The sequence below is a fragment of the Mastigoproctus giganteus genome, chromosome 4 (assembly GCF_048544385.1).
Source record: "Mastigoproctus giganteus isolate SK-2022 chromosome 4, ASM4854438v1, whole genome shotgun sequence".
Lineage (NCBI taxonomy): Eukaryota > Metazoa > Arthropoda > Arachnida > Uropygi > Thelyphonidae > Mastigoproctus > Mastigoproctus giganteus.
Genome location: NC_143578.1, coordinates 84,393,100 through 84,417,331, shown reverse-complemented (window position 1 = coordinate 84,417,331; position 24,232 = coordinate 84,393,100). Strand labels below are relative to the sequence as shown.

General features: G+C 38.8%; 1 protein-coding gene across 3 annotated transcripts in view; it reads left to right on the top strand.

The window, feature by feature from the left end:
• Nucleotides 1-24,232, top strand: part of Hcf (Host cell factor) — a 722,783-nt gene that overhangs the window by 78,399 nt on the left and 620,152 nt on the right. The window lies entirely within an intron of this gene.

The following is a 24,232-nucleotide window of genomic DNA, read 5'->3' as shown; positions in this document are numbered from 1 at the left end:
CGTGTAAAAATTGAACGAAAAATCATTTCATTAAATTTACACCTTTGATGCGATAACTTTTTCATTAGACAGCTGTATTTTTTTTTTTTTTCAGAAAGGTATTTTTAGGCTCATAAAAATCAGTATTAATGATACATGACAGTCAGTAAGAATTCAACATTTTATTAAGTTTCATTTAGTCACGACTGAGCACAGCAACAGGTGCAACTAAAATGCAAGAAGAAATTATGTTTAATAATTTAGCGTATTTAGCCCTATCCTGATTAAGTATACAGTGTTGTATTTGTTATTTATGCAGTGTTTGAGTTTCCTGAAGTAGTTGGCCATTCACACCAAACTTGCTGCATAATTTTTATTCTGTGATTTAATTTATAGACAGCCCCCCCCCACATTTTATATGGGAAAAGCAGGAAAATGGCTTTCTGTAAACTAAAAAGCAACATTTATATTTCGTCCATATATATTACACATATAATTTTCAGTAAAGTGATGATTTCCAGTAGTGTGATGCCAAGTAATTTAACAACCCAGCAGCCATGCATTGACAGAGTGTATTTAGTATTATATAATGGCTAAATGATGCCTGGGAGTGGCCCTTTTTTTTTACATCTGCCACAAAAAGAAAAATTTCAACATTGTTTCTTATCATCCCCATTCATATCAGTCATGTTCCACAGAGCCCAGATGATTTATCTGCATTTCAGGTATAGTGCACAACTTCTGTTGACAGTCTTTTTTCTTTTGTTTTTACATCAGTATACATGGGACCAGTATAAAAAGTGATCATTGCTATCTCTTGATGTCACACTATTAACATGCTATTGCTGTTATGGAAGCATTATTTCATTTCTAATCAGTGCATCATATTAAAACAGGATGGCTGCCACCCTAGATTACAAATACACCTCATTAAGAAATTCTTGTTTTCAAGCTGATTCATACCAAATTTACAATATACATAGATTTAATGTTTCTTAACTAAAAGCATAACCCTTGCTGTCCTTCCTGTATACATTGTACTCCACACATTCGTATTCGACATCACTTATGTCAGAGTGACACCATTTTTTGCTATCCCTACAATGTCTGCATTTGATGACTTAATCATTGCTTCAAATTCATCAGGTTAATTTACAGTGCTCCTAGCATTAGTGTACATACAAATACATTCACATGTTCTTATTCTAAGTTACTCTTACACAGCCCGTGTATTCACTTGTTCCATGATGACCCTCAGCTGGGCTTGATATACCCGACATCTTGTATTTTCCAACAGAAGTAGTGCAAGAATCGCTTTCAGCTGTGCCTTTGGCTGTAGTTCTATTAATGTGTGTATCCTTCCAAGCTAGCAGTTTTCTGATCCATCTATCACTACCTCGAAAATATTCTTGCACCCCCCCCTCCTTTTTATTTAAGTGTATTCTATCTCTGTAAATACTGTCCTGGTAACAAGATGTTAAACAAAGATGTTACCACCATATCAATACATTGTGATCACAGCCACCTTGTGCTCTATTATCTGCAGATTTTTAATGCAAGAATCACTGCTGGTAATCAGGTCAAATGGTATTGCTTTCTCTTGTCTCTCTAACATGCTGGTGTCGGAAATATTCATCCAGTCAATTAAATCTACAAATGTCTTGCTACTGTGTGTGTGACCAACTCACATCATCCCATGAGTATCTGAAAATAAAATTCCCCCCATTACAAGTCAATCTGATTTACTTTCCCAATCTATTTGTCTGCATAGATGTTCATTATACTCATCACAGTTATTAGGCCTATAACATTTTTGTTTTTCGGTGCTTCTGTACTAAAACTGACTGACATTGCCACTTCCAAGGACTGATGCACTGCCTTAGATTCTATTTTCTTCTTATCTAAGCGCATAACTCTCCTGTCTGTCCTTTCTGTACACATTGTAGTCCTCATATTCAAATTTTGCATCCCTTGTGTCTGAGTGCCACCACTTCTCCAATATTCATACATTGTCAGCATTTCATGACTTAACCACTACTGCAAATTCTCAGCTTTTACTAAATTTCTACAGTTAGCATACTTGAGTATACATGCACCTTTTTTACTCATAGTAACTCTGATGCATTCATATTTGCTTATTCAATGAGGTCTAGTATGCAATACCCAAGATTTAGCCTAACCATTGCTTTGAACAAAGGGATAATCATTTGCATGTCCCGGCCCCTTCGTAGCCAGGTGGGCAGGAGCGGCAGTGTGTTAGCACACGCACCAGGGTTCGAGCCCGTGACCACCAAATACGGAGGATGCGGAAAGGTCAGAGAATGACCACGTCATATCTCTGGAGCAGTATGGCCTTAGTTGCTAATGTTCCTAAAAACCAAACAACATTTGCATGGCCCTTCTTGTATATGATTGTTAGAACTCTCCTAGGAACCAGAACTCTGAGCAGCACAGAGTTCATGTCAGACTGTACTGTTACTCTCAGGTATTTTTTGTTCTATGCTACCTTTATTGTTGTGTCACCAAACTGGTATGTTATTCTGAGATTACTGTTATTCGTGTGTAGTTCTTTCTATTTATCAGTTTAGACCTGTATTGGTTGCCACTTTTCAACCCATTTTCTTAATTTTTCTGTCTTGCTGCAGCACTGTATGCCTTGTTTTCTGCTAACCACCCAAGTATTGTTAATAAATACTTTAAACAGTAAGGGGTTCAGCACTTAGCCTGAGGATCTCTACTAATAACCTTACTAATTAATGGGCACAGCTCCAAGAAGATCTGTGCCCATTAATAATTGCACTGTCTGCTGCTACTCAACTATCCTGGAAATTAGAAAAAAATGTTTCACATTTATTTTCTTATACCCTAATCCCAGAGCATAGTTAATAAAAATTGACATGTAGGTTAAGTCATCATATGTGGACATCATACGAATATTAGAAACATGTTGCCACTTTGACACAGGGATGAAAACTTTTAGAAAAAGTTCAGGGACTGAACTAATTTTTGGGAAATGATGAGGGTTCATCTTTTTCAGATGGATATACTTTGAAGTAGCCTCCTTAACACTTCCAAAACTTCTTGAAGCAATTCTTGTAGGCTTCTTTTGGAATCACTAATAATTTCTTCAGTCATTGCAGTTATGTTCGGCATTCCGTGGGCAGATACAGCAGTGTGTAGCACATGCTTCTTGATTAGAGCACTGCTCCTGCCTCCCCGTGGCGGGGCCGGAAACCTGGGAGGTAAAGCAAACCCCCAGGGCCAAAAGGAGCAAAACATGGAATATGACAACTTCCCCCCGATTAAGACTGCAAATCTGAATAATACGGATTTGCATCAACCTGATATCGACTCTACCAATCCAAAGAGACTGAAAACGGATACTCATCGAATTGAACATCCGAGTTTTCTGATTCTCCATTCACTGACAAACCAACCCTTAGGCAATCTATCGCCATTTCTAATTCAAAAATGTCTTGAGAATGTAGCTGGTTCCCCGAAAATGGTGAGGCGACTAAAATCTGGCGACTTGCTTGTAGAGACCACAAGCTCTAAACACTCTGAGTCTCTACTTAGACTCAATTCATTTGGTGGAATTCAAGTCAAGGTGTCCCCACATCCCACACTAAATACATCCAAAGGCGTAATTTCAGAATGGGACCTAATGAATGTTTCAGAGGAGGAAATTGTACAGGAATTGCAGGAACAGAAAGTCACACAGGCCAAAAGAATCATGATGAAAAAAGATGGCGAGCTAACTCCAACTCGGAGCATCATACTAACATTCAGCTCACCAAACCTACCTTCGTCAGTGAAAGCAGGGTATTTGCATTGTCGCATACGGCCATACATTCCAAACCCAATAAGATGTTATAAGTGTCAGAAATTTGGACACTCACAAACAGTCTGTCGAGGTGACCCAATCTGCCCAAACTGTGGATCGAAAGAGCATACCCAAACTGATTGTAATGCCCAGTCTTCTCTTTGTCCCAACTGTAAAGGCAACCATCCAGCCTTCTCCAAAAATTGTGAACAGTGGAAATACGAGAAAAAAATCCAGAAATATAAAATAGAAAACAAAGTCTCGTTCCCAGAAGCACGAAAGCAACTGCAAATACAGATGCCTAGACGTACATATGCCGAAGCCTCTAAAAAATTTCATTCAGTATCCATCCAAACTGACACATCAATTCCACCAAACATCTCTATTGCTGAATGGGCTCGATCCCTGCTCTCTTCTGCACCACAATCATCAAAGCAACATATATCAAGCAGGGCTAACAACACGCCAATCACCATACCACCTTGGCGCACTATGGTCATAGTTGCCGATGCGCCCAATAAATCCCGAAACAAACAAACAAAACAAACAAACCATACCACCTGCTGTCCATGCAGCCCCTCTAATATCCGTTCAAACAGAGAAACCAGATCCCGTTAGCAAACAGCCAGTTGACTCCATCCTTATGGATACCAATGAAATCCCCAGTCAGGAAGAAACAGAAACGATTCTGGAGATCCATCCGGAAGATGAAATAGACAAGAGACCAGTTTTCTCAAAAAGAGATAAAATCAAAATTGACCGCGGTAAACAGACTTTTAAAAAGCAGACAGACTCAGCTCCCTCATCTAAATCTAAACAATGAATAATATAGTCCAGTGGAATTGCAGAGGCTTGTGTAGCAATATTGATGACATCCAGGAAATAATTAAACGTCATAATCCAGTTGGCATCTGTTTACAGGAGACATATTTAACTCCTAAGGTATCTCTCTCGATCAAAAATTATTCTCTTTTCAGAGAAGATAGACCAGTTACAAATAAAGCTCACGGTGGGGTTGCTATTCTCATAGATTCACGAGTCCCTTGCAGGCGTATTCCTTTGCAAACCTCTATTGAAGCGGTTGCTGCGCGAATAGCAATTGGAGTCACTATAACAGTTGTCTCTATCTATCTACCGCCCACTCAGCCTTGCACTATTCATGAACTTGAAGATCTAATACTGCAGTTGCCAACCCCTTTCTGTTTATTGGGCGACTTCAATGGACACCATCCATTGTGGGGCTCTCCCAATGCAGATGGACGGGGACAACTTATTGAAATGCTCATTGACAGGCAGAATTTATCCATCCTAAATACTGGTTCACCAACTTACATTCATCTCCAAACAGGAACTGTGTCCTCAATAGATCTATCTATATGCTCTCCAATCCTTTTTCCTTGTATTGAGTGGACAGCTTTGGATGATCCACTGAACAGTGATCACTATCCACTAATCTGTAAAATTCAAACTTCACACTCTGTGACTTCAGAAAACTGCATGAAATGGAAATTTTCCAAGGCTGATTGGGCAAAATATACTTATCATGTATCATTTGATAATCAGATAATTGAATCTTGTCCAATTGACATAGTCACCAGCCATATCACTAAACAAATCCTAGCAGCTGCGTCTATTGCCATTCCACAGTCACAGTCAAGCTCTCGTAGATCCATAAATTATTGGTGGAATGAAGACTGTAGAAGTGCCAAAAAAGAAAAAAACCGAGCCTGGAATATATTCCGCAAACATCCTACTACCAATAATCTTATAACTTATAAAAAACTCAGAGCCAAGGCTCGCCATATCAGGAAAAAAGCAAAAAGAGACTCCTGGATCCGATTTGCAAATTCAATTAATAAAAATACAGATTCTAGAATAATATGGAGAAAAATAAAACAATTAAATGGCAAATTTCCTCCTCCATCCTCCCCAATTTTCAACTGGAATGGACAGGAGCTGTGTACTCCTGCAGAAATTGCAAATGCTTTAGGATCTGTATTCTCACAGCTGTCTGCATCGACCGCATACGACCAGTCATTTCAGAAGATTAAAGCTTCAGCTGAAAAATCTCGATTGAACTTCAAAACCAAATCGTGTCTATCATATAATCGGCCCCTCACTATGATTGAACTTCAAGAAGCTATACATACCTCAAAGAACAGTGCTCCTGGTCCAGATGGAGTGTATTATACAATGCTTAAACACTTAGATAACAAAGCATTATCCTTGCTGTTAACTTTCTACAATCGTATTTTCACTGAACATTCATTCCCCACATGCTGGCATCACTCCTATGTACTGGCAATTCCCAAACCAGGGAAAGATCACTCTGTCCCTCACCACTATAGACCTATTTCTCTTACCAGCTGCTTGGGCAAAACCCTGGAAAAAATGATACACCGCCGACTAACCTGGTATCTTGACTCCAAACATTTAATATCTGATAGCCAATTTGGATTCAGGAAAAATCGATCATCCCTGGATCTCATGGTCAAAGCTGAAACAAACATCAGGAATGCGTTTATCCGAAACGAGCATCTCGTTATGGTATGCCTTGACATAGAAAAGGCCTTTGACACCACTTGGCGTTTTGGTATCTTGAAAGATCTACATTCCCTTGACCTCAGAGGCCACTTACCATATTTCATACAAAACTTCCTTCAGAATAGAACTTTTCAAGTCCGCTATCGGCAAGTCCTCTCGCAAATCTATATACAACAGGAAGGAGTCCCACAAGGCTCAGTTCTGAGTTCTACCTTATTTGCAATAAGAATAAATAATATAACCAAATGCATACCAGTCCCTGTAAACACATATCTCTATGCCGATGACCTGACTGTTTCCTGCAGTTTACAGAATATGAACTTCATCGAAAGGCAACTACAAACCTCTCTTAACAATATTGAATTATGGATGACACAGAATGGATACCGACTATCACACCAGAAATCCAGTGTCATTCATTTTTGCAACAAACGAAAGATGCATCCTGAACCAGAACTTCACTTAACGAATCATCCTATATTAGTCATGAAAAGTATTTCTCTCCTGGGCCTCATTTTTGATAGTAAGCTTAATTTCTTAGAACATATCAAATATCTGCGGACTACTTGCCAGAAAAAAATGAATATACTCAGAGTTCTTTCTTCGACAACATGGGGTGCAGATCGCTATACCCTGCTTCAATTGTATAGAACTCTAATTAGGTCTCGTCTTGATTATGGTGCCCCAGTTTATGACTCTGCCAAGGAAAGCGTACTTACACGCCTTGCACCTATTCAACATTCTGCTCTCAGGATTGCTACAGGAGCTTTTAGGACATCGCCAGTACAAAGCCTTTATATTGAAGCCAATGAAGTTCCACTCTGTCTCAGAAGAAAGGTGTTACTTCTGAATTATGCAGCTAAAATTCGAAGCATGCCTACCCATCCAATTTGGCCTATACTTAGTGACCCACAGTTTAAAATCTTTTATAGAAATAAACCCAGTGCTGTTCAGCCTACTGGTATCAGATTACAAGCACTATCAGAAACCTGGAATGTCCATCTCGAAAAAGTCCTCCAAGATCCAACCTGTCCAGTCGCCCCATGGGCCTATACTATACCATCCTGCGACAATTACTTCGTAAACTGGGGGAAGCATTCCCTGGCAAATATCAATATACAACAACTCCATACTGCTCACACAGAGAATTATCCTCTTTTTACAAAAATATATACCGATGGATCAAAGTCTGATAGCGCAGTAGGTGCTGCAGCAGTATTCCCTTTTAACACCATCTCTCTATCACTTCCCACAGAATGCAGCAGTTATACAGCTGAGTTATTTGCCATCAAGCTTGCCCTACAAAATATTCTCCATCTGTCCATCAAAAAGAGTATAATATATACGGACTCGCAGAGTGCACTTATAACCCTACAAAACACCTCCTCACCAAAGAATCCTTTAATAAAAACTATAAGAGATATGTTGATACACACTCAGGAACGCCAGCTTGTAGTTATCTTTTGCTGGATCCCAGGCCACACTGGGATACCTGGAAATGAATGTGCAGATTATGCAGCCAAACATCCTTCTAATTCAGAGTCATCATGTGCTCTCGTTCCATATGCTGACTACAAATCTAATATACAAAGAATATGTAAGGAACAATGGACACTTATATGGCAAAATAAACCAGATAATAAGCTCTTTCAAATAAAACCAGATCCACAATTATGGGCCTCTAGCTTCCGGGAAAACAGAAAGGAAGAAGTAATCCTAGCCAGAGCAAGAATTGGTCACAGTCACATTACCCACCTATTCCTCCTCACAGGCAATGATCCTCCTCAGTGTACACACTGCAATTCTCAACTCACAATGAAGCACATTCTTGTTGAATGCACCTTATACTCGCATGCCCGGAAACTCTCATTCAGTTTTCTTCCTAATCTTAAAGAATCTTTAAACCTCTGTCATATCATAGGTAATAATGCCAATCTCACAGAATTTTTCTCATTTATCAAACGGATAAACTTATATGATCAGTTCTGATTGTTTGCAAAACAGTCATCATGAGTATCGTCCACATCGCTGATCGGCGCAATATGGCCTGAGCAGCCCTTGCGCCAAAAATAACAACAACATCTTGATTAGATTGGGGTTCGAGCCCTTGCCCACCAAATACGGAGGATGCGGAAAGGTCGGGGAATGACCACCGCATATCCCCGGAGCAATATAGCCTTAGTTGCTAAAGCTCCTAAAAAACCAAAATAACAAATAAATAACAGCGGTGTATTCTTTCAAGGGGCTTTAAACTTGGGAAACAACCAATAAGCACATGTAGTAGAAGGTTTTACAGCTCCAGCAAACGGATAAGTCTGAGCTATATTTTTTTCCATTTTGATTTAATTTTCATATTCATTTATTTTCTAGAAGTAGCTTTATAGTCCTAGTTATGCTCCTTAGTTTATTTTGAATTTAGATACCGATTTTTCAAGTTAATACTTAGTATCCGTAGAGCCTTGTACCTTATGAAACTTGCCGCCATTGTTGTAGCGTATTAGATCAATATTCTGTACATTGAGTAGCGTAACGTATATCTCAAACTTGATAACATAATGTATAACGTAAAACTAGTGTAATACGTAGCACTGTATTAGGAATCTGTTAGCCCTAGTATAGTATTAACAATTAATCAATAAAATTTAGTAATCTTATTAAATTTCATTGTTAATTAAATTGTACTTAAACGGAATCATGACCCAGACAGAGTAGTGGGAGTGCTGTGGCTCAGGGGTGATTCTTCTAACATATCACAGTCTAAAAAAATGTGTTAAATGTAAAATATTTGTGTACCTTTCTGGAACAGGACATGATCTAGCCAAGCTGGATGTCTTTGTGTTTGCTGCAGAGTGTGTCAAGAAATTAAGTGCCAACTCAGCGTTATGATGGGTGTCTATGAGAGTTTGGGATATAGGGTAGATGTCCTCGAAGAAATATGACGGGCCCATCAAGCTCTCAGCTGCCCAACTCAATGGCAGAGCTCACTCCTGTGTATCAGGCAACACAGTGGCAATCTCCAAGGCAGAATGTGCAGGTTCCACAGGAGCTAGTTATTGTCGGTGACTCTATTGTCAGGAAGATGGGGAAATCTTATGCAAAAATGATAGGTGGAACCCCTGCAGACATACCAGGGTATGTCTGTAAGGGTGCAAAAGTAGATAATGTTGTAGAGCAGATATCGTCTTTTAAGGGCACAAAATGTGATATTGTTGTATACATTGGCACCAATGACCTTAAGAGTAAGAGATCTGCAGATATACTTAACAAGTACAGGTCAATGTTGAAAAAAAGTTGCAAGTTAGAGTTAAATTTGAAAGTGTTTGCAATTCTGCTCAGACACGATATTAGGGAGCATATGAGAGCTTCATCAATCGGTTTAGCCCTGGAGAGGTTGTGTAAGGCTCGTGGGGTAAAATTTTTTTCTTCATGGTCTGGCTTGCGAACAGGAGAGACTGTTTATACAGGAATGGGATACACTTAAATAGAAAGGGTGCAAGAATATTTGCTTATGCTATCAAGGCAGTGTTAGGTGGGTTGGAAAGCTGCCAGCTTGGGGGGCGGGATTCACAGTGGACGTGTATATGTAAAGAGCGGCACCTAGAACATCAGTTCAACTCCGTGAAAAATAGTACCACTATAAAAGGACCAGAAATATGTTTGGTGTAGGTTTGTGTGTGTTCTGTTCTATTCTGGCCGCTTGGCTACCCAGAATCATCTGTCACCTGGACAGATGATTCTGAGTGCTCATCCACGCCATGGGAAGGTGGGCCAGTCCATGTAAAGCATGTACTGTCTCAAAAGAGACTCTGGTTCACCTGGTGTTGACAGAAGGTAGGCCACTATCCTCTGGGGGGCCCATTCCAGAGGGGGGTTGAACCCACCCATGGTGCTGGATATGGAAAAGAAATGAATAAAAATGAAATAATAAATGAAGTAGAAGAAAATAAAATATATATAATAAAAAAATTAAATAAAAATAAAGAAAGAAAGTAGTGGTGCTGCTAAAAAACAAAACAAAAAACTCAATTTTGTATGCAGACCTAATCCAGAGGAAAAATTACACATCTTGAGGATGTCAGTTTACATATTCAACAATTATTAAAGCAGATCAGATCAGCTATAAATCAACGGGGTCATTGTGCTGTATCCTGTTGAGATATGTTGACACTGAATGCCTTTGCAGAACAACTCTTGAGCGAAAGCCTGAAGAATCAGATACGACTCAGAGCTTTGAAGCAAAGACGTCTCCTGTCCTGGTTGAAAATTAATAAGTGCATGAAGAGGAAGTCTGAGATCATCATACAGGGAGCAATGAAACGATGTGAGGGGGAATTCACAGACTGAAAGATTAATAATAGCTGCAGGCAGAGGCAAAAGTGATTCGCCTCTAATTATGGCTAAGGGTTTGCTTACTTCATTTGCTGCCACTTTTAATATAACTGGATAAATCTCATCCACTTCAGGTGCATTTCTTATGTTTAACTTCAACAGTTTCTCCTCCACTTTGCTCTCAGTTATTATAAAATCATTTAACAGTTAGTACAAAATAATTTAACTTGCTTTTAGAGGTTGATAAACTTCTGGCCTCCACTTACAGAATTCCTCATGTGTGTAATTAGATGCAACATACTCATTCAGTATGTCAGCTACCTGAGCAGAATCATCAACAATTGAACCATCAATATCAAGTGGACAAATCTGATTCAACCCCTTCATTCTAGAGTTTACATAACTAAAGAAGTCTTTTCTGTTTATCTTTGCATCCTTTGCCAAGGATTTCTTGTAATCTGCATTTGCTTGTCTAACCTCCTTTATGACTTGATTACAGATTATCTTATATTTACCATAGGCATCTGTGTCTCCTGATAATTATGTACATCCCATGCATTTTTCTTCTCTGCCATAAGTCTCATTAGTTCATCTGACATCCATTTGGGCCTAAACATTGAACAATATTTCTTAGTTGGTATGAAAAGCCTTGTAGCGTTCAAGATTAATCCTTTGCATGCTTCCCATTTAGAATTTGCTGTTGGTAACATCATGAGTTGGTCCCACTGTATTGAATTTAAAAAATCACTGAGACCACTATAGTCACCTTTACGAAACAAAAACCCTTCTTTTTACCCTTGGCAGTTATATCTTTGAGAAAATCCCACATCAGTACATTGTGATCACTGCCACCTAGTGGTTCCTTTATCTGTAAATTCTTATTGCATGAATAATCACTGCTGATAATGAGATCAAGAGTATTACTTCCTCTGGTTGCCTCTCGAACATGCTATAGAAAACAATCATCTGATAAATTCACAAAAGTCTTGCTTGTGTGCGAGTGACCAATCCATAAGTTCAAGTATATATCTAGAAAGTTAAAATCCCCCATTATAAGACATCCTGATTTACTGGCTCACTCTATTTTTCTGTATAGTTTTTCATTGTACTCATCAGAGTCATTAGGCCTATAACAAACTCCTAAATCATTTTTGGTTTCCCAGTGCGTATGTCACACCAAACACTCAAAACTGACTCTTAGTTAAGTGTAACAGTTATTTGCTTGTTTTATGATGACTCCCACCAGTTCCTGAAATCCCTAGCAACATGCTTTCCAGGCTGCTGCACATTCCAATAGAACTAGTGCAAGAATTACTTCCACCTCTGCCTGTTGCTACTCTTATCTATTAGTCTGTGAATCCCCCCCCCCCCCAAAGCTAGCAGTTTTTTGTCCAACCTAACATTAGCATCAGCAAATATTCTTGCACCCTTTCTATTGAAGTGTATCCCATCTGTATATCTCTAGAAGTAATCTCTCCTGTTAAGAAGCACAGACCATGCTGAGAAAAATTCTACACCATGAGCCTTGCACAATCTCTCTAGGGCCGAATTGATTGACATATACTCTCATTATATACTCCCTCCTATCCTATCTGGGTAGAATTGCAGACACTTTCAAATTTAATCCCAACTCATGACTTTTTTTCAACATTGACCTCTGCTTGTTAATTAAATCTGCAGATCTCCTACATTTAATGTTATTAGTGTGAACATGTACAACAACATCATCTTTTGTGCCCTTAAAAGATGATATCTGCTATACAACATCATCAACTTTTGCCCCTGGCAGACACACCCTGGTCCTATACCACTCATCCTTTTTGCACAATATATTTCCTGTTTCTCTGACAGTTGAGTTGCCAACAATAACTTCTGTGGGACCATCGCATTCTGCCCTGAAGTTAGCTGCTGTGTTTCTTCATGCACAAGAGTGAGCTCTGCCGTGCAGTTGGGCAGCTGAGAGGTCGACTTCCCATTTTAATTTCTTCAAAGGACATCTACCCGACTTCACACTCTCATAGATACCCATCAGAACACTGAGTTGGAGCCTAATTTCTTGACACTTTGTACCTAACACAAAAATCATTCTCTATGGCTGGATAATGCCCTATTCCAGATAGGTCCCCAAACATTTCACATTTTTGTAGACTGTAATGCTTTGGAGAATTGTCCCCTTTGTTTTTCCCCCAAGTCGCAGCACTCCTGATACTTTGTGCATGTTGCTTTGCTGCTCTAGTCTGGTGCATGATTTCCATTTAAATGCAATTTAATTAACAATGAAAATTAATAGGATTTATAATGTAATTGACTATACTAAGCTTCAAGATTCCTAATACAGTGCTATGTATTATGCTACTTAGTTTTATCTTGTACTATCAAGTTCAAGATATACGTTATGCTATTCTGTATTGATCAAATTTATTATAACAATGGCAGCAAGTTTCAAAAGGTATAAGGTTGTGCTTGTACTAAATAATAATCGCTATCTAAATTCAAAATAAGCTAAGTAACATTACTAGGACTATAATGCTACTTCTAGAAGATAAATTAATATGCCAATGAAGTCAATAAAATGGCAAAAAAATTTAAGAAAAACTTTGGTTTGCTGGAGCCGTAAAAACTTTACCTGCACGTTGCTACTCTTGTTCTCAAAGGGTGACACAAATAATAATAGACTTGTTAGTTTAACTTCTGTTCCAGGGAAAATAATGGAGTCACTGTTAAAAGAATTAATCCAGGATCATCTAGACAAGGCTGCAAATATACTTCAGACAAAGCATGGGTGTGTTAAGGGAAAATCTTGTTTAACCAATTTGACTGGATACAATGATGTGGTCACAAAGGAACTGGATGCAGAAAATAATTTTTATATCATATACTTTAATTTCAGGAAAGCTTTTAATACTGTTGCCCATAAAAGACTGCTGTAAAAACTGGAGCAATGTGGCATTAAGGGAAAGTTACTGTCATGGATAAAAGGATGGTTGAGTGGGAGAAGACAGAGAATGATAATCAATGGATATTGCTCTTCGTGGACTGATGTTATTAGTGGAGTCACCCAGTGTTTGGTGTTGGGGCTCATTGTCATTTTCTATATTTATCAATGATACTGATGAAGGAAGGCATATCAGGTTTAATGTCTCAGTTATCAGATAATACAAAGTTGGGTATTATCTGATAACTGGTGATTAATGACAGTATTCTAGTGCAACAGGAATTAAAGGTTGCACATGGAAGACTGCTTTACAAATTGTAGCAGCATGGCATTAAGGGCAAGTTGCTACAATGGATTACAGAATGGTTGAGTGGGAGATGACAGTTGTGGTAATAACGGACACTGCTCTTTGTGGACTAATGTTATTAGTCTAGTCCCCCAGGGTTCGGTGCTGTGCCCATTGTTGTTGTGTATTTATCAATGAAAGTATATTAGGCTTACTGTCGAAGTTTGCAGATGATACAAATGTTGACAGGGTTGTTAATGACAGTAAAGACAGTATGCTACTGCAACAGGATCTAGAAAAGTTAGGCAGATGGGTTGAGAAGTAGCAACAGAAGTTTAACATTGACAAATGCAAAGTATTGCATATAGGTAACAGTAATTCAAGAGAAATGTACCAACTGTGTGGTACTAAACTCAGCAAAGTGGAGAATGAAAAAGACCTGGGGTTAATTGTGCAGTCAGATATGAAATTCTCTGAGCAGTGCCGACGGGCTGGCAAAGCAGGTCGTGGATTCTTGTTAATGATATGTAGGAATTTTGCCAGCAGAGACAAGGAGGTGGTTATCCCTTTGTATAAGGCAATGGTCAGGCCACAACTTGAGTACTGCGTACAGGTCTAGATGCGTCATTTTAGGAAGGAATTAGAGTTGCTTGAACGTGTACAAAGAAGGGCAACAAGATTGGTGAGATGACAAAGTGGTGCTCTTACCAAGAAAGGCTTAAGTTCTGCAAGTTGAATTGTGTGGAGACTAGGTATCTGCGAGGTTATCTGATTGAGGTGTATGAGGTCTTGAATGGATTGAGCAGGCTCAATGCTGATGGGATTTTTCTGCTTGCTCACATTACTAATCTGATGGGCATAGATTCAAATTGAGGAAACACAGATGTAGAATAGATGTATGGTAATTTGACTTTAGTCAGCGGGTAATTGATTGGCCAACAGACTTCCATATTTTGTTGTGGAAGTTGATAGTTCAAATTAATAAAAATTCCCAATTCACCCAGTCACTTTGGAGTGGTTTTTATTTGGTTTTTAGGTAATTTAGGTAATTTTGGTTTTTAGGAGCATTAGCAACTAAGGCCATATTGCTCCAGGGATATGCGGCGGTCATTCCCTGACCTTTCCACATCTACTGTATTTGGTGGGCACGGGCTCGAACCCCGTTCTAATCAAGAAGCGTGTGCTATGCACTGCTACCCCTGTCCACCTGCTACGGAGGTGCCGAAACTAAGTGTATGTCAGCAGCAGGACGCTGATGAAGTTCATGACTTTGTTCATGACGCTGCTCTCTGTTATCATTGGTGAAGAATGGCTGAAATGTTTTGCATTCATCTATCTTGTGTTAAAATTAATTGACATCTTCAATAAGAAACAACAATTTCACTGGCTACTTCATAATGCTAGAATGTGGCTCATCTTCCCTTTTGGGTTTGTGATGTTTGGCTATCTGGTTATGTTCTTTCTTCACCCCAGATGGACAACTGGTCCTGGTTTCTCACTGTTTCTGAGGCTGCTTTCTTTTATCTTATCCTTGGTTGTATGTCTTCTGAAATAGAGAACCAAAATCATGCGTATGGGCTTTTATATGGCTTGAGCTGAATCCCATAAGCAAATATCATGCATGCAGGCTAGGCAGAGAGGTTACATGTTGGATAGAGTTCTATTCTGAAATATTATATATGAAACGAAGGCCATCCTTTAGTGAGGGTTTCCTACTTTGTTCATTTGACTATTTCCATTTAGCTGTTGGGAATTTTAAGTTGTGTATCCCAGTAGTAGTGGGTGGGGGACACAAGAGAGAATGGCTAGCAGGGGCAGTGTGGTATTAGTTATTGTTATTGTTATTAGGAGCATTATCAACTAAGGCCATATTGCTCGGGGAATATGCAGTGGTCATTCCCTGACCTCTCCGTATTTGGTGGTGACGGGCTCGAACCCCTGTCTAATCAAGAAGCATGTGCTATGCACTGCTGCTTCTTCCCACCTGGCTACAGAGGCGCCCATGTGGTATTAGTGGTATGGGTTCATCTGTTTGGTCTTTCTAGAATTTCTCTCCTGTGCTGATGATTTGGTCTTTTTCATTTGGTCTATATCCTTTGACCCAAAATCGCATGAGCCCTAGCAAAAGCAGCAGTAAAAGTTTCATCTTCCATTATAAACTTCGATTATTATTTTTACCTTCTTTAATCTGAAACTGAATTCATCTAAAATGCAGTTTATAGACTTCTTGCTGCTATTGAAACTTTCTCTTCTGTGAATTCTTCTCCCTGTCCATCGTAAAGTTTAAAAGTATGAAGGTTATTTTAAAATATATAATATTTATATATTTTCTGGAATCATGGTTGCCATTGGCTACTTCTGACCTAAAATATATCTTCACCATAGAAACCTGGATCTTTAAGTGGAGCTGCTAACAAGCTAATTTTCCCACATTCTTCTCTAGACCACAACTTCTCAAGCAATTTAATTCCCCTTCCCCCTGCACACCATTTTACAGCAAGTAAAATTAACTTCACAGTGAAACAAATGATAGGAGAATTAGATGAACTTAATGTCAGGGATTTGGTTGGAATTAGGGTTCTGTCAGCCTGACTTGGAAATTTGTGTAAGTTAACTTCAAATTGGAAAAGACTGGTAAAAATTTGATTGTCATTCACCAAACTCTGCAAGTACAGTAATGAATAACCATGATCTTAATATAGACCATTGGGCACAAAATAAAGATTATTATGGTCAGATTCATTTAAGAAAGATGTGAGTTGTGCTGTCTGTGAACTTTTTAAATAAGCCTTTAAATGTCAACTATGATCTGTTTCCTTTTCTTTTATGTCAAGTGGTTTCTGTTCTGGGGTCTCCCAGTCGATCCTCTGTAACCAACTTGAGATTATGAAAAAGTATTATTAGCAGTGGCGACTGATGTAAGGAAGCAACAATACAAACTTATGCAGCACCAACCAAACAAAAAACATACTGCACTATCCACCTCATCTGTCCATTCCTTTAATAATTTGTCTAATTCTTCCTTAAATTTATTCAAACTACCCACCTCTACAACACCCCATGGAAGTTTTATCAATCACTTTGTGGCTGAAAGCAAATTTTTACATATCTATTCTACAGCAGTCCTTTTTCAGTTTAAATTTTTGCTCCCTTATTTACTTTTACTTTTACTTTATTCTGCATTTACTTTACTCATTTCGTTTAATGCCATAAAGAATTCAGTCAGGTATTCAAGCGGGTGCCTGGTCTCCAGACACACTGCAGTTTGCAGAATTGAGGTCTTTCTTTATAGGGGTGCCCTTTTATGTCCCAACATATCTTGTAACTCTTCTAAGAAGCAAAAATAAGGGTAGGAGTTTGTTATAGGCCTAATGATTCTGAGTACATGAACAATTATACAGAGAAATAGTGGGCCAGTAAATCATTGTCTTATAATGGGGGATTATAACTTCCCAGATATAGACTGGAACCTGTGGGTTGGGCACTTGCACATTAGCAAGACTTTTGTGGATTGTTTTCTATGCATGTTAGAGAGGCAACAAGAGGGAGTAATACTTTGATCTGATTATCAGCAGTGATTATTCATGCATTAAGAATTTGGGATAAAGGAACCATTAGATGACAGTGATCACAGTGTACTGATGTGGGATTTACTTAAAGATATACTTACCATCAGGGATAAAGGGGACTTTGTTGTTGTTGTTATTTGGTTTAACAACACAAGGTAAAGGGAAGGGTTTTTGTTTTCGTAAAGGGGGACTACAGTGTCTCAAAGATTTTTTTGATTCTATTCAGTGGGACTAACTGATGATTTTAACAAACAGCAAATTCTAAATGGGAAGCATTCAAGGAAGTAATTTTGGAAGCTACCAGACTTTTTGTTCCAACTAAGAAATACTGCTCTAGGTTCAGGCCCAAATGGATGTCAGATGAACTAATGAGCCTCGTGGAGGAGAAGAAAAATGCATGGGATGTATATTGTCAGACGACACAGAAGTCTATGGTAGATACAAGCTAGTCTGTAATCAAGTCATAAAGGAGGTTAGGCAAGCGAAGGCAGATTATGAAAAATCTTTGGCAAAGGATGTAAAGAAAAACAGCAAAGATTTCTTTACTTATATAAACTCTAAAAGGAGGGGATGAATCAGATTGGTCCACTTGATATCAATGGTTTGACTGTAGATGATCATTCTCAAATAGCTGCCGAATTAAATGAGTGTTTTGCATCCTCATTCACACATGAGGAGAGGGCCAGATGTTTATCAAACTCTAACAGGGAGTTAAATGATTTTGTAATAACTGAGAGCAAAATGGAGGAGAAATTGTTGAAGTTAAACATAAGGAAGGCACATGGGATTTTTGGGATCTATCCAGTTATATTAAAGGAGGCAGCAAAGGAAATAAGCAAACCCTTAACTATAATTATGAGAACATCCTTGGATTCGGGGGAAGTCCCCACGGACTGAACAAGTGCAAATGTATCTTCAATTCACAAAGGGTGACATGAGTAATTACAGACCTGTTAGTTAAACTAACAGGTCTGTAATTACTGAACATGCACGGAAACTGAACTTGGCCTGTTATAACGTAAGATCGCTTATCAGTGAAGACAGGATATTAGAGTTGGAAAAGGAATTAGAAAATGTGAATTGCAATATCATCGGTTTGGCTGAAACAAGAAGAAAAAATGAATCACTTATAAGTTTATCAAGTGAAAATCTGCTGTACACCAATGGAAACAGTGAAAGGAGTGAAGGTGGAGTTGGGTTTCTGGTCCATAAAGGTTTTAAAAACAACATTTTGAAATTCAAAAGTACATCACCAAGGGTGTCAAGACTAATACTCAAGATTTCTAAGAGGCACAAGCAAAAGATTATAATGATTTATGCACCAAGATCGAGCCATGATGATGCAGAGGTTGAAGAAATGTACACCGAAATTGAGAGACTTCTAGATGAGCAGAAAACTCACTACACTATTATGGGGGACTTCAATGCTAAGGTTGGAAAAAGGCAAAACAGCGCAGAAAGAGGAACTATAGGAAATTTTGGAATTGGTGAAAGAAATAAAAGAGGTGAAAGACTTGTGGAATTTGCAGAATCTCAAGGACTGTTATTTACTGACACTTTTTTTTCAAGAAAAGGGTGAACAGAAAGTGGACATGGAAGAGTCCAAATGGGTTAACAACTAATGAAATCGTCTTCATTCTCACTAACAGAAGATATATTGTGAATGATGTTACCATCCTGAATAAGGTAAATGTTGGAAGTGATCACAGAATGGTATGATGTACACTTGATATAGATGTAGGAAAGGAAAAAACTGACTCGAGTAAATAATACAAAGGTCTTTGAGATAACAGAGGAGGAGAAAAAGCAGTATGTACTGGAACTTAAGAACAAGTTTCTTAAGTTCCAGTACGTACTGCTCAGGACCAAGATATCGACGAGGAATATTACAACTTTCTGAAAGTGATAAAGCCCAAGAAACATATAGGGAAAAAGAAATCCAAAGAAGAAAAAATTAGTCAAGAAACACTTGTCATGATGAACCGAAGACGACAAATGAAGAGCAAGAAAAACACTGACAGGGAGAAAATTGAGTATACTGAGTTATGCAAAGCCATTAGAAAGAGACTCAGAGAGGACATAAGAAGATTTAATACAAGAAAAGTAGAACAAGCATTAAGGGAAAACAAAGGATTGAAATCAGCAGCCATGAGCAGTAATACAGAAAGACAAATGATACTGAAACTGAAGAATAGCGATGGTGTACTTATAAACAGCAGAGAAGGCATAATTCAAATAGCAGAAGACTACTATAGAGAATTATACAAGGAGCGAGGGAATGATGCCAGCTGTGGGGAAGATGGATTGCAAAGTAGCAATACATACGACATACCCGATATTCTTCCTGATGAGGTAGAACATGCATTGAAGAAAATGAAGAATTAGAAAGCCCCGGGGGAAGATGAAGTTACTGTAGAGTTGTTGAAATTTGGAGGAAGAGACATAACACAAAAACTGGCAAGGCTCTTCACAAAGTGCATTAGAAAAGGTGTTGACGTCTAAGCAGTGGAATAATGCAATCATAGCTTTGCTGCATAAGAAAGGAGATAAATCAGAAATTGCAAATTATAGACCAATTAGCTTGTTATCCCACATCTACAAGTTGTTCACAAGGGTCATTACTAACAGATTAGAAAGAATACTTGATGAGAATCAACCGAAAGAGCAAGCTGGCTTTAGGACAGGATTCTCAACTATGGATTACCTTCACGTAATATCACAGCTAATGGAGAAAGCAAATGAATATAAAACACCATTATGCCTGGCATTTGTGGATTATGAAAAGGCATTTGACTCCATACAGCATAAGGCAATGTTTCGGGCACTGGAAAGACAAGGCATAGATACCCCATATATTATGATTTTGAAGAAAATATATGCGAATGCTACCTCCTTTATCAGAATAGACAAAGGCAGTAGGGAATTTAAAATCGAGAAAGGAGTTCGACAAGGAGACACAATATCTCCGAAGCTGTTTACTGCTGCCCTTGAGGAAGCTTTCAGAAGATTAGACTGGTCGCAGAAAAGAGTCAATGTGAATGAGAGTACCTAAACCATTTACAATTTGCACATGACATTGTGGTCATAAGCCATGATCCCAAAGAATTAGAGGAAAATCTTAATCAGTTATGCACAGTTAGTAAGGATTTTGGACTAAAGATGAATGTGGCTAAAACAAAAGTAATGATGAACAAGTATGCCACAGAAAGGGAAATAATGATTGTAGGAGCAGTAATTGAAAACGTGGAGTCCTATACTTATCTGGGACAAGTTATTAGCTGTAATAATGATAAATGGCTGGAAGTCGATAAGAATAAATTTTGGATGGATAGCATTCAGGAAATATAGTCACATACTGAAGAGCAATATCCCAGTTTGTCTGAAACATAAAATAATGAGCCAATGTATACTCCCCACCATGACTTATGGAAGTGAAACTTGGGCACTCGCCAAAAGAATGGAAGAGAAGCTGAGAACTACACAGCGAAGAATGGAACGAATTATATTGGGAACCAGACTGTTAGATAAGAAGATAAACACATGGATTGGGCAGCAAACTCAAGTAAAGGACATTCTTATCAAAACTAAAGAACTAAAATGGTCTTGGGCAGGAGACATAGCTCGAAGACATGATGACAGATGGACTAAGAAAATAACAGAATGGTACCCAAGAGGAGCTAGAAGAAAACCTGGAAGACCAAGGCGGAGATGGATAGATGAAATTCATGAGTTTTTGGGTAGTAAATGGTTGGCCAGTGCTCAAAACAGAAGGAACTGGAAAGATGCTGGAGAGGCCTTCATCCTGCAGTGGATTGAAAGTGGCTGATGATGATAGTTTAACTTCTCTTTCAGGGAAAATAATGGAGTCACTGGTTAAAGAAGCATTGAAGTTCATTTACAAGTCAAGAGTAATAATTCAGACACAGCATGGGTTTGTCAAGGGGAAGTCTTGTCTGACCAATTTGATTGGATATTATGATGTGGTCACAAAGCAACTGGATGCAAAAAAATAATTTTGATCTCATATACTTGGATTTCAGAAAAGCTTTTGATACTGTTGCACATGGAAGACTACTGTACAAATTGGAGCAGTACGGCATTAAGGGACGCCTCCGTAGCCAGGTGAGCAGGAGCAGCAATGCGTAGCACACGCTTCTTGATTAGACCAGGGTTTGGGCCCGTGACCACCAAATACGGCGGGTGCAGAAAGGTCAGGGAATGACGACCGCATATCCCCAGAGCAGCAATATGTCCTTAGTTGCTAATGCTCCTAAAAACCAAATAACAAACATGGCATTAAGGGCAAGTTGCTACAATGGATAAAAGAATGGCATTGGGCAATGGCAAATAAATCAAGAATATCTTGAGTTATACAGTTTTTTTTTATTTACCCCATACAGTTATTTTTTCCCGGTGGGTGGAGATGGTGAATGCAGGTAGTATATATTTAGTAGTTGTTATTATTGTTATTATATTTAGTAGTTGTGTTATGTGAAGAGTGAACATCACTGTAGAGAGGGTGTTAGTAGGGTTAGTAGATGGTGTGTCATTTGTAAATTTCTGCTTCCCCAAGGAGAAGAGTAATTGGTGGAAGTCACTGCTCATAGTAGTAAAATGTCACATCTGAGAGTTCATTTTGTAATATAGCTGGTGGGGTACCGAGCCAAGCAGTGGTCTGCCCTGCAGACAAAAATAATAGTTTGAAAAGGGATAATGGTGGATAGTGCCTGAACTCATGCTCCCCCCCTCCAGGCATTGGGTGAGTGGGAGCATATCTGAAAATTGGTAAATTCAGCTGTCAAGCTAGTAGCGAGAAGGATGTGGCCACTGTAGCCAAGTGGTGAGGCGAGGGCGCATAAGTGATCGGGGGTTCAAGCACATGACTGCTAAATACGGTACTGTTTCTCGTATTCTCTATATCTTATGAACCCCTGACCATGTGGTCATCCCAGAGTATAAACAGAAATTAGATGTATTGTACAGAAATGATAGAACAAGAAAAGGGGGGACGGTTATGCTATATTTGACAACAGTTCAAAAGTTATCAGGATATGCTATTCCAACTAGACCTGGATAAATTAATAAGATGAGCTGAAATATGTTCAATTTAGGTTGTACTTTGATAAATGCAAGTTAGTAGTAATTCATTGGGCAGCAGTAACCCGGGGGGGGTTCGAGCCTGTGCCCACCAAATACGGAGGATTCGGAAAGGTTAGGGAATGACCGCCGCATATCCCCGGAGCAATATGGCCTTAGTTGCTAATGCTCCTAAAAACCAAATAACAAACAGTAACCCAGGACAATATACCATTTGGATAGCACAAGATTTGGGAGAATGAAAAGATCTAGGGGTAATTTTAATTTGCAACATGAATGTTCTCTGATCGGTGCAGACAGGCTGCTAGGGCAGTCCATGGGACTCTGTCAATAATATACAGGAATTTTGCCAGTAGGGACAAGGAGATGATTATCCATGGTATAAGACAGTGGTTCGTCTCCATTTTTTTGAGCACTGCATACAGGTTGGGATGCCTCATTTTAGGATGGATATAGCTATGTGGGAATAAAGATGGAATGAGTGTAGAGAAGCACAATAAGATTAGTCGGGGTCACAAAAGGGTAATTTCATGAAGAAATTGTAGTGTCTGGAAACTAGGAAGGACCTGCAAGTAGATCTGGTTAAAGTGTCTAAGGCTTTAAATGGATTGAGAAAACTAAATGCCCATAGTATCCTCATTCTTTCTTAGTTGCGATGTGCACAGGGATAGAAATTTATATTGAAAAAGAACGATTGTATATAAAAGTTTTCTTTCACACAATTTTTTCTTTTAGAGTCATTGATTGTTAAAACAAATTTCCATCTGGTTTCATGGGTTGAATAAATTTAAAGGTGAATTGGGAAAATTATTAGAAAAGATCGGCAAGTGAAGTTTTTTTTTTTACATGATACTCTATAACAGCGGTTTTCAGTGTTTTTTTATAGTGGTTCGGTTTTTGTCAATTTGATCCCAGTTTTTCAGCTAATGAGTTGACATTCAGATTTATATAAGAATCTTTATATTATGATATTATAAAATTTTTCCAAAATACATACATACACTGAGTGATCACTGAATTATGACCACTCTTATGAAAAGTGAATGTGACCCATTGACCACGTGAGGTACGAGAGTGCACAGTTAGTTGACCTATGTAGCATAGAAAAGGTGTCAGTGGTTCAGTAGGTAGTAAAATTCTGAGCGTGATGGGTAAAAGGAAGGATTTATCGGACTTTGATAAAGGACAGATTGTGGGAGCTCAATGAGCTGGTGCCTTGATTTCCCAAACGGCTGAATTGGGGAGTGTTCGAGGGCTGCCACAGTTAAAATGTATCAGGACCAGCGTCAAAATGGTCAAACAACGACCCGACGGTAAAACTGCAAAGGTCAGAAAAGGGTTGAAGTTAGAGGTGAGTGCCAGGTCCGACGACTCGTACAGGGGAACAGGACAGCACTGTTGTAGAGTTGACTACCCAATACAACATGTTAGAAGACTGGAAGAAGGTGTGCTGGTCAGATGAGTCACGTTATTTACTCCACACCGATGGTTGTGTACGGATTTGGCATCAACAACATGAGGCTTTTGATCCATCATCCATGCATGGTATCAAAAGTGCAGGTTGGTGGAGGCAGTTGTATGGTGTGGGGCATGTTTCACTGGCAGGAACTTGGATCCCTGGTGCATGTGCAACAACGTATCACTGATCTCTGCTATTGTCAACTGCTTGC